We start from the raw sequence: 10,476 nt of genomic DNA, 5'->3' as shown, positions 1-10,476 counted from the left end.
AGGGGATTTCCTCCCATTGGCCAGATGATCAGCTGCAGGCAGGAGCCTACAAGACCAGATTCCCTGCTCCCCAACTGGGAAGTGGCAACCCTACAACAGACTCCTAAAGTTCGGGGACCCCATCCTAACCTATCCTCATTTTCTCAGAAGCAAGCCTTCCTGTACTCCACAAAGCTGACTGTTGAAGCAATGTGGCCTAGTGTTGCAACATTAAACAGACAGAATGATTGCCTTGAAATCAACGGAACCTCTAGCTCTCTGGGATCACTGGATTGTGTCCTATTTGTTCTTCAGTCGCACAGTCAAATCCGACTCTTCATGACCCCATGGACCACATCATGCCAGGCCCTCCTGTCCTCCATCGTCCTCCGGAGTCTGCTCAATTTCATGTTCATTGCATCGATAACACTGTCTGACCATCTCATCCTTTGCCATCCCCTTCTTCTTTGACCTTCAATCTTTCCCAGCATCAGGGTCTTCTCCAGCGAGTGCTCCCTTCTCATTTGGTGGCCAAAGTGTTTGAGCTTCAGCTTCAGTATCTGGCCTACAGGGAACAGCCAGGGTTGATCTCCTTTAGGATGGACCGATTTGATCCCCTTGCAGTCCAAGGAACTCTCAAGAGTCTTCTCCAGCACCATAATTCCAAAGCGTCTGTTCTTCGGCGCTCGGCCTTCCTTAGGGTCGAACTCTCGCAGCCATACATTAATGCTGGGAATACTTTTTATTATGCTGTTTTATTATCATGTGCCCTATAAAAGGTAAAGGTGAAGGTTTCCCTTGCTCAAAAGCTAGTCGAATCTGACTCTAGGGATGTGGTGCTCATCTCCGTTTCCAAGCCGAAGATCCAGCGCTGTCCAAAGACGTTTCCATGGTCATGTGGCTGGCACAACTAGACGCCGAGGTGCAAGAAACACTGTTACCTTCCCACCAAAGTGGTACCTATTTATCTACTTGCAATTTCTTGCTTTTGAACTGCTAGGTTGGCAGGAGCTGTTTTATTATTATGTGCCCTATACCAACGGGTACATGTACTTGGGAGCCACCCATTTCCGCCCCAGTTGCTGCGCATCCAGCAATCCATTATGTCCTCCCTGACAATTTTGGTTTCCTCACAAGCAGCCAAGCTCACCTCCACCCCACGTCGCCGTAATTGCGATGCAGCTAACCTGGAGGGCTGCGGAAGTTATTTTACGGATGTTCACCTTGGATAGCTTGATGCCTTCTGCACCTTGGGGAAAGACTCGCGTCTCCTTAAAATGCTTGCTACCAGCTAGGAGAAAATATTACCGAAGGTTGCGAGGATGCATGATAGCAGGGCGCGGGGGGGGGACTCCCGTCCTCTTCGTTGCGGAGAGATTTTGATCAGCCATTTAAAAAATAATTAATAGTTTTGCCTTCCGACACCGTGGGGCCCTTGACAGCCGCCAAAGGGCCCCAGAGAGAGCAGAGATATATTTGCTGTGAAAATGGTTTGTGTGTGTGTACACAACTCCCCCCCCTCCAGAAAAAAACACTTCTTCCTTTTAAAAAGATGTTACATTTGATCTTCGTCAACAGATCTTTCCGCGAGCGAAAGGCCTGGGTCAGACAAAAGGAAATACTTCGCCCAGGGGTCATTTGATAGAATAAGAGGTGCAGGAGCTCATCAGCATAACTCGTTAGCATAACTTATTTGCATATACCATACCCCCTGGCATTGGTGGGCGGGCCACGGAAGGCACGGGAAAGCATTTAAATGCCTACCCACTCCTTGCAGGGCCTTCCTCAGCTTGGCCCAGGGAAGGGCAGGGGGCCTCTCCAGGCCTTCCCCAGATCACCCATTTTGGCAGGCGGGAAGGGGAAGGCACGGGAAGGCATTTAAATGCCTCCCCGCTCCTTGCAGTGCCTTCCCCGTCTCGCCCACCTTCCCCCCTTCCCTGCCAGCCCACCAGCCTCACCCCTTCCCCTCCGCCCCCTGCACCAGAGTGCCCAAGCTGCCCATGGCCTGGGCACCCTTGGCTCCCACCCACCCCACCTGAAACAAGCCCCCACCCTCTACACCCCCACCAACTTACCCTGCCTTCTGGCTGGTGGCGGCGGTGGTGGCAAGCAAAGGCAGCACATGCTGCTTCCCACTCCTCCTGGATTGACTGAGAGCTGCTGGGAGCTGGGGGCGGGGCTTGCCGCTGCATGTGCCCACTCATGGGCTTGTTACTGCTGGAACGCCATCCCAGCTTGTTCCAGCTGGAAATGACCCCTGACTTCACCTGACATTTAATTTTGCATGGTATGATGGATACCAGAGTATCCTTTTGTTTCTCATTCTGTTTTACTCAGTTTTTAGGCCACTTATATCTACAAATGTTTTCTTTCCCCCCAAGACTCACAAACCATTAAGGCTGACGGCATATCAAAACATTCTCACACAAAAATTAATTTCAAAATGCAGCGGAATACATGTAGGTGCTCAAGAGACTGTGATTAATCTCCATTTTCACTACTGAAAGCCCAGTGAGAAAAGATCAGATTGTGCTCTGCTGAAATTTGGGGTACAGTGAATACTGCCTTTCTGCATGAACCAGTCTTGACCATGGGGACACGGTCCACTACTCAGGGAAGGGCTTTTTGTTTGTTCCAAAACTGTGGAACTCCCCTCCACATGATCTGAGACTGGCCACCATCTATACTGGTCTTTTGGAGCAAGCCCATATTCAGAAAAGCCTTTAAACCATATTAATTGAAGGGGGGGAGGAAGAGGAGGAGGAGGAGGAGATTGGATTTATACCCTGCCCTTCACTACCTGAAGGAATCTCAGAACGGCTTACAATCCCTTTCAGACACCCTGTGAGGTAGGTGGGGCTCTCTCGAGGACTGCCCTTGAGAGAACAGCTCTGAAAGAACTTATGACTGACCCAAGGTTACACCAGCAGCTTTATGTGTAGGAGTGGGGAATCAAACTTGGTTCTCCCAGATTAGAGTCCACACTCTTAACCACTACACCAAACTGGCTCTCTACACTACACTACAGTGTCACACTGCTTTGACCTTATTTTTTTCCAGACCAGAGGTTGCTTTATAGGTAACTTAAACATTGTAACTTTTGGGGTCTGAATTTCTAGACCCCTTGACAACCTGTATGGCTGGCCAACACTTCCTGTAAAAAAAGACAAAGGAAAAAATGGGGACAGTCTTGGAGGAGAAAGCTTCATAGAGAAAGGGGGGCAGCTACTGATGAGGCCCTGCTTTTGGAAAACGAAGACATTTGCTCCATTGCAGATGGTATCTTGAGCCTTCCAGGCAAGAGGGATGGAATATCTGGAAGAATCACCATATGAGAGTCCTCTGACTTTAACTGCTGAGAGCTTTCAACATCGTGTTTCTCATCTGGGGTCCGTTTCCCACCACGGTTGCCTCTGCGGAGGACATGGGAATGGATTGCTAGATTTGTGGGCATTCTGGTGGCATCTGGCTGGTCAATTCAGAAAGAGGATGCCAAAATAGAGGGACTCTTGGTCTCATCCAGCAGGGATCTATTTATGAGTGGCTATTAGTCCTGGTAGCGAAACAAAATCTCTGTCTTCAAAGGCAGCATAGAGGGACTCTTGGTCTCATCCAGCAGGGATCTATTTATGAGAGGCCCAGCAGTGGCTATTAGTCCTGGTAGTGAAACAAAATCTCTGTCTTCAAAGGCAGCATACCGCTAAATGCCAATTGCCAGTTGAAGGTAGTGGCCAGACTAGTGTTGGGAAGCCTGGGGTGACATCTCCACTCTGCCATGAAAGCCTTCTGGGTACTCGTTCTTAGCCAACCCTACCTTACAGGGTTGTTGTGAAGATGAAATGGGAAGCGTATAGAACCATATAAGCCCTGCTCGGTTCCTCAGGAGAAGAGATGGATAAAAGCATGCCAGATAGATAAACAAGGTGTGTGCGCCTATACGTTGAGCCGGCCAGAGAGGCAGGGGCTCCTGAGGATTAGTCTCACCCAGTCTGCAACTCACAGGGAACCGTGGCTCCTCCTATCTTCTGCAAAGCCCCCCCCCCCCGATTCCGATATAAGAACAAGTGGGGACTCACGAGGAACTTGCAGGGCTGGGGTGGGGCAGGGAGACTGGCAGTGAGGAGACTGGGAGATGTGGTGGGCCCATCACCCACAGAGGGACACATGCCTTTGGCAGTAGCTCCAGAGATGGTGGGAGAGAGGCAGGCCCAGTGGCTAGAAGATTCCCCGAATGCAGTTACAGAAGGGGGAGACTGTGAGTCCTGCATTAATGGAGGTAGGCGCATTGTAAGTCGCAAGTAAAGAAACCCACTCTTGAAATGGGGGGAGTTTAAACCCCGCAGTGTATTCTCCCCCCCAATGTTTTCAGATTTTTCTGCGAACCTGGGGAGTCCCCCAAGTTGTCAGGGAAATCTGTTTTGTGTCGGTGTAGCCCCAATCCATAGATTTAGATAGCTGCAGATCGGGCCACGCTTGACAATTACAATATAAGATATTAGACTGTGAGCTACTAGAGCAGGGGTGTCAAACATATGGCCCGGGGGCCGGAACTGGCCCATTCAGGGCTCTTATGTGGCCCGTGAGCCACTAGTTCAAGGGAGGGAACAGGAGATTGTTTGGGGGGGAGTGGCCACAGCCACTCTGGTTATGGCTTCAGCATGGTGAAACAACCTCGTCTGCAGCAGTCAAGCAGCGTGGGAGTGTCTGCACCGTGCTCCCTCACTGGGTCTCCAGTCTACCCCATATGGGTTTTCTTTTGCACCTACTTCCCAGCCCATGGAGCCTTGCAGTAAGGATACACCAACTCAGAGCTTATCAGCTGCTGTCCTTTATACAGTTTATATCGCCAGTGCCTGGCATTACGCTTTATGGCACGTGTGGCCTGGCCCGACAAAGTGACATTTATGTCAGATCTGAGCCTCGTAAAAAAAACGTTTGACACCTCTGTAATAGAGGATGTGCTTCTTAGGGGAGAGGAGCTGCAGTGGCTCAAGTGGTTAAGACGCTGAACTGCAGGCTGTGGAAGGTCAGTAGTTCAGCAGTTTGAGACCCGAGTGTGCCGCATGACGGAGTGAGCTCCCGTCTCTAGTTCCAGCTCCTGCCAACCTAGCAGTTCGAAGGCAAGAAATTGCAAGTAGATAAATAGGTACCACTTTGGTGGGAAGGTAACAGCGTTCCGTGCGCCTCGGCGTTTAGTCTTATTTATTTATTTATTTATTTGCATTTTTACCCTGCCCTCCCCGCGAATGGCCACATGACCACAAAAACGTCTTCGGACAGCGCTGGCTCTTCGGCTTTGAAACAGAGATGAGCAACGCAACCCTAGAGTCGGACTCGACTGGCTTTCAAGCAAGGGAACCTCTACCTTTACTTTTTTTCTTAGGGGAAGGGGGAGGACAGGTTGCCCCTTGCACCAGATTTCTGGGACTCCGTTGCTCTGTCCTGCATTGTGGAAGGGCAAATGTCCCACGATCGGAATCATTATCTCGTAGGGGAGCCCTGACACTGTAAAACTACCAGGTGCCCCACCTGAGGACTTCCCCTGATTCCCCAGCAAGAAGACACATCTATCAGCCTGCGTCCGCTTGTGAAAATACACCTCGGTGTCGTTTCGACCTCGGCCGATAACCCCTATCATTTCGATGAGTGACATTTTAGGAAGACCGGGGAGAAAAGGAGAAAATTCCTGGAGAGTTGTCGCCCCCTCCCACCGCCTCCTTCTCTCCCCCCCCCCCTTGTGGGAGAAAGACCTTCTCAAGTTTGGAAGGCACGGCAAAGGTCGAAGAAGAGGTCAGGATCCCGCTATCCGAGCCCGAGCGGGAGAGAATGTTAAAATAACCTCAAAGTGCCGTCTCCGCATCACCACTGGCTGATTTCTGGAGCCAAATCCAATTTCCCTTGAATCAGCAAGAAGCCCCGCTGATCAGCCGTAGATGCTAGACAGAATCGGAGCAGCTGGAGCCGTCTTTCTGAAGTTATTTCTTCGGCTTAAAATATCATTACGCGCGGGTCCCCGCGTCAGCCTGTGTTCTCCCAGATGCGCGGCAAAGCCCCAACTCAGGGAACCGGCCCTACAATCCTGCTTCCTAATGGCCCCGACGACACGTTAACAGAGAATCAACCACACACACACACAGGGGGGTTCTTTTAAATGCAGCCACAGAGTCTTCCATTTGAAACAGAAGGTCTGCGTTGGAAGGACCGCCGCGGGTTCCTTTGCCCTTTTGTGTGCCCGAGGATCCAACGCCATCCTTTCGTTCACCAGTGTAAGACAGAACATGTTCCCTGCTTTTTGCCGCTGAATTTGCGAGAAGTGGACTGATGGCAAAATTAGACAGGTTCATGAGAGGTGGCTTGCTATAGCCTACCTCTGCATCCTGGCCCTGGTATTCCTTGGAGGACTCCCATCCAAGTACTTGCCAGAGTCGACCCTGCTTAGCTTCCGAGGTCTGACGAGATCCAGCTTGCCTGGGCTATCCAGGTCCGGGCTGTAACTTAGCGTTTGATGACAGGTGACGACTAGCTACTAGTTTGCTCTTGGAGTCCATCAGGGCGTCCATTCAGGCACTCAAAGAGGTAGATATCCATTCACTGCTTTTAGAAAACCATGCTCGCAGGAAAATGATGTGGCCAGTTTGGTGGAGCCAGTTTGGTGTAGTGGTTAAGAGTGGTGGACTCTAATCTTGAGATCAACGGGTTTGGTTCCCCACTCTTCCACACGCAGCCAGCAGGGTGACCTGGGGTCAGTCACAGTTCTCTCCGAGCTGTTCTCTCAATAGTTCTCAAAAGATGTCTCTCAGCCCCACCAACCTCACAGGGTGTCTGTGGCTCAATCCAGGCCCTAATTCCGTAACAGGTATAAAACCAACCTCCTCCTCCTCCTCCTCCTCCTCCTCCTCCTCCTCTTCTTCTTCTTCTTCTTCTGTCAGTCACAGTTCTCTCAGGGCTGTCCTCTCAAGAGTAGTCCTCAAAAGAGCTTTCTCAGCCCCACCTACTTCACAGGGTGTCTGTTGTGGAGAGATGACGGGAAGGAGATTGTAAACTGCTCTGAGACTTCAAGTGAAAGGCAGGGTATAAATCCAATATCCTCTTATTTTTCTTCTTCTCTGCCACTGAGTGGACTCTAATCTGGAGAACCGGGTGTGATTCCGCCCTCCTCCACATGCAGCCAGCTGGGTGACCTTGGGTCAGTCACACGTTCTCTGAGGGCTGTCCTCTCAAGAGCAGTCCTCGCAAGGGCTCTCTCAGCCCCACCTACCTCACAGGGTGTCTGTTGTGGGGAGGGGGAGGGAAGGGGATTGTAAGCCGCTCTGAGACTCCAAGTGAAGGAATCCAATCTCTTCTTCTTCTTCTTCCTCTTCTATTATTGGCTAGTCCAGGGTTCTCCAACCGTGGTGCTCACCAGTACTTCCCTGCGCACCTGCCGAGGTTTTCAGAAAGTAGGCAGGGGCCTTGTAAAGTCGGGCTTCTGATTGGCTTCCCTTATTCAAATGACATTCTTACAGTGGAGGGTGAGGAAAACTGGTAGGCATCTGGGCTTCCCATAGTCAGAGTGTGGCTCTGTTCCCCCTTTAGGATCTCCTTCCTCCCACGAGGCCTGAGAAGGGAGGTATTCTGTTTGGCTCCCCCACCTGAGGCGGCCATTTTAGTGGTTGACTTTGTTTCCCGTGGAAGCCATTTTGGAGCGGTCCTGCTCACCACGCCCTCTCAGAATTCCAAAGGCATCTGCAGCCTCAAAAAGTTGGGGAGTCTCCAATCTACCCTCTGTGGGCAAAGGGCAGGGGCTGTGGCTCAGTGGTAGAGCATCTGCCTGGCACGAAGAAGGTCCCAGGTTCAATTCCCAACCTCTCCAGCTTAAAGGGTCCAGGGAGGAGGTGATGTGAAAGTCCTCTGCCTGAGACCCCGGAGAGCTGCTGCGAGACTAAGTAGACAATCCTGACCTTGAAGGGCTGATGGTCTGATTCAGGAGGAGGAGGAGGAGAAGAGGAGGAGGAGCAGGAGGAGGATGAGGAGCAGGAGGAGGATGAGGAGGACTCAGAGCGGCTTACAAACTCCTTTCCCTTCCCCTCCCCTCCCCACAACAGACACCCTGTGAGGTAGGTGGGGCTGAGAGAGCTCTGACAGAAACTGCTCTTTTTCAAGAACAGCTGTGCCAGAACTATGGCTTGCCCAAGGTCCTCCAGCAGCTGCAAGTGGAGGACTGGGGAATGCTTCATTTGTACTATGAGAGAGCAGTCGAAGACCAACTCTAGGTCTCCATGGATAACTCATCTGCCCTGGACCCTTTTCAGTCTGGCTTTGGGCCTGGCTGTTGGACAGAGAGGACTAATGGCCTGAATGTAGACACTGAGGTCCCTGACGCCTCCAGGGCATGGCATCTCTGAAATGAAGTTGGGGAAAACCAAAGTGTCTGTGATCTGTGGGACAAGGGGAGGGGGAAGTCTGGTGATATTCCCAGAGCCCAGGAGACACTTCCGGGTCTTGTCTTTCTTGTACAGATACCCTCCTCGCCACAAGAACATCAGGAGAGCCCTGCTGGATCAGACCAGTGGTCCATCTAGTCCAACATCCTGTCTCACACAGGGGCCAACCACCTCCTCTGGATGGCCAACAACAGGGCAGAGAGGCCGAGGCCTTCCCCTGATTAGAACATCAGAAGAGCCCTGCTGGATCAGACCAGTGAGGGTCCATCCAGTCCAGCCTCCTGTCTCACACAGGGGTCAACCAGTTCCTCTGGAGGGCCAACAACAGGGCAGAGAGGCTGGGGTCTTTCCCTGAGAAGAACATCAGAAGAGCCCTGATGAGTCAGACCAGTGAGGGTCCATCTAGTCCAGCATCCTGTCTCAGACAGTGGCCAACCACTTCCTCTGGATGGCCAACAACAGGAAATAGAGGCCCAGGCCTTCCCCACATGTTGCCTCCTGGCTCTGGGATTCAGAGTTTTAGTGCCCTTGAATGCAGAGGTTCCCCCATGGCTAGTAGGCCTTGATAGACTTGTCCTCCATGAATCTATCGAATCCCCTTTTCAAGCTGTTCATTCCTGTGGCCGTCACTACATCCCTTGGCAGCAAATCCCACCTTTTATCCGCTCTCTGTGTAAAGTAGTATTTCCTTTTGTCCGTCATGAACCTACTGCCCATCAGCTTCATTGGATGCTCTCAAGCTCTAGTCTTTGGGGAGAGGGAGAAAAAAATTATTTATCAACTCTCTCCACCCCGTGCATAATTTTATCCAGGGCTTTCTTTGTAGAAAAAGCCCAGCAGGAACTCATTAGCATAATAGGCCACACCCAACAGGAGAAACTTTTTAGCATACTAGGCCACACCCCCATGTTACCAGAAGTGTGGTCATCCAGCCACACCCACCTTTTGCTTCTTATTCTGTTGACCTTGTTTGTTGTCAAAACACAGGGCCTTTTTTTGTAGCAGGAACTCCTTTGCATGTTAGGCCACACACCCCTAATGTAGCCAATCCGAATGAGTTTCTGCTGTTGGGTGTGGCCTGTTATGCTAATGAGCTCCTGCTGGGCGTGGCCAACTCAGGAGCCAGCCAGAACTCCGTTCATGCGTTCCTGCCCAAAAATAGCCCTGATTTTATCAACCTCTCCCATGTCCCCCCCTCAGTTGTCTCTTTTCTAAACTGAAAAGTCCCAGACCCTTCAACCTTTCCTCATAGGGAAGGCGCTCCATCTAAAGGGGCCTTTCCGACCTGCGCTAAAGACAAGACGACATCCACTTAGATCTCCGGCATATTATCTACCGCATTCCAGCCTGGCGTGTTTCGCCGTTGTTTGTACTGTGGCAAGTTCCACCCTCTTTTGCAATTCAAATTAAAACACCAAATCCTTTTTTTCGTATTTCTGGTTTTGATCCTAATAGCCACACGGAGACACACGTCAAGGAGAGGGGTGGGAGCTACCGGGGACTTCGTAAAGGCTTGTTTAACAAAACACAGATCGATTCATGGTTTCCAGCAACGGGGGCTGAAGTCCACTGAAGTAGCTTCTCCCATGTTTTTTCCCTGCAATAAATCATGAGACCTCGATATATATAATACGGCAAGAACCGACAACGGAATGAGAGCGCCTGATATGTGAGTTGCAGGCGCCACCTGCTGGTCAATCAAGTTTGCAGCTGATCTGAAGAAACCCCTAGCAGTAGAAAAGACCAAGAGTCCAGTAGCCCCTTCAAGACTAACAAATTTTGTGGCAGGGGGTGAGCTTTCGGGACTCACTGCTCACGTCTTCAGATACAGCTAGAATGAGAGTCCACCGGTCCTATTCATTGGAAAGTGGAGCGATTTCAGAAGCCAAATGACATTAGCAGGAAAATGACAATAGCAGGTGAGTGACAACAGCAGGCATGATTGGATTTAGGTGAGATATGGCGAGGGGGAACAGGCGTGGAGAAAGCAGCATTGGTAATGAGACGGGAAACCTAGGTCTCGATTCAGTCCAGGAGGATGCATTGTCTTGAGCTTCATTATCAGTTGCAATTC

This window comes from Gekko japonicus, unplaced genomic scaffold (assembly GCF_001447785.1).
Source record: "Gekko japonicus isolate JY-2015 unplaced genomic scaffold, Gekko_japonicus_V1.1 scaffold2663, whole genome shotgun sequence".
Classification (NCBI taxonomy): domain Eukaryota; kingdom Metazoa; phylum Chordata; class Lepidosauria; order Squamata; family Gekkonidae; genus Gekko; species Gekko japonicus.
This window is presented reverse-complemented; position numbering follows the sequence as displayed.